Source organism: Staurois parvus, unplaced genomic scaffold (assembly GCF_062004578.1).
Source record: "Staurois parvus isolate SC_StPar_1 unplaced genomic scaffold, SC_StPar_1.0 ptg000445l, whole genome shotgun sequence".
NCBI lineage: Eukaryota > Metazoa > Chordata > Amphibia > Anura > Ranidae > Staurois > Staurois parvus.
The window spans coordinates 5,280,799-5,282,315 of NW_028318241.1; positions in this window are offsets into that span (position 1 = coordinate 5,280,799).

The window sequence follows — 1,517 nt, forward strand, 5'->3', positions numbered from 1 at the left end:
ATGAAAATTTTCAATAGGAAAAAAGGTTATACATAATTGCTATACAAGTTACATTGCAGTTTGACATTGCTCTGCTTTGACCTGCAGTCAGCTATGATTTTCCAAAACTGACAAAAGAAATACAGTTGTGCTTTCTTTAACCACTTACCTCCCCTTCCTGACCAGGCCATTTTTTGGTATTCAGCACTGCGCTATTTCGCCTGGTAACTGCGCAGTTACGCAACACTGTACCCAAACAAAAAAATCCCAATACATGTATAATAATTGGTTTGAGTGAAAGTCATAGCATCTACAACCTATGGTATATATACTGGAATTTACGCAGCTTTTACTTTTGAGTGCCTGTCACATTTCTTGAGGAGCTAAAATGCCAGAGCAGTACAAAAAAAAAACCAAACCACCCATTTTTGGAATTTGCTGAGAGGCTTGTTGAGTCCATGGAATTTTTTGTCACAAATGTTTTAAAAATGTAAATTTTTTTTTTACACAAAGTTGTCACTTAAATGATATATTGCTCATGTATGCCATGGCTATATGTGGAATAACAACCCAAAACACATTCTGCTACATCTCCAGAGTATGGGGGTACAACATGTTAGAGACTTTTTGGCAGCCTATCCATATACAGGCCCCCAAAATCCAATGATTTCATGCTCATAGCACTTCTTCACTACCTATCGGTTTTGGAGGCCTAAAAATGCCAGATAAGTACAACCCCCCCCCCTCCAAAATTACCCCTTTTTGGAAAGTAGACACCCCAAAGATTTTGATAAGAGGCATGGTGAGTATTTTTCAGATATCATTTTTGTCAGTGTTTTGAAAAAGAAAAAAAGAAAAAACACATTTTGTTCTTCATTTTCCAAAAACTTGTGGCAACAAATGAGAAAATGAAATCTTAAAAAATACTTAGCAAATACTAAATTCCAGAAAGGGGTCATTTGGGGGAAGGATGCTTCTACTATCCTGGCATTTCAGGGCTAACATTAGAAGCTTATGCCACAAGTCGCCCACTCTTCTAACCATTTGAAGAACACACCTTTTCTGACACCTTTTGTTTACATGAAAAAAGTTTTTTTAACCCCCAAACATTATGTATTTTTTTAAAGCAATAGCCCTAGGGAATAAAATGGTGGGTGTTGAAAATTTTTATGTCACACAGTATTTGAGCAGCAATTTTTCAAACGCTAAACTTCTGGAGAAAATTACACTTTTTTGAATCTTAATGAACAAAAACACAATATATTGCCAAATTGTTTGATAACATATAAAAGATGATGTTACCCAGCGTATACAGATACCAAACATGACATGCTTTAAAATTGTGCATACCCATGCAGCGGTGACAAACTTTTTATATCGATAGACAACGCTTTTACAGGTCACCACCTTATATATACACAGGAGGTCTAGTGCTAGAATTACTGCTCTCGATCTGACATTCGCAGTGATACCTCATATGCATGGTGCAATCACTGATTACATACTGACACAGGATGGATGCTTGCATTTGTCTTTGC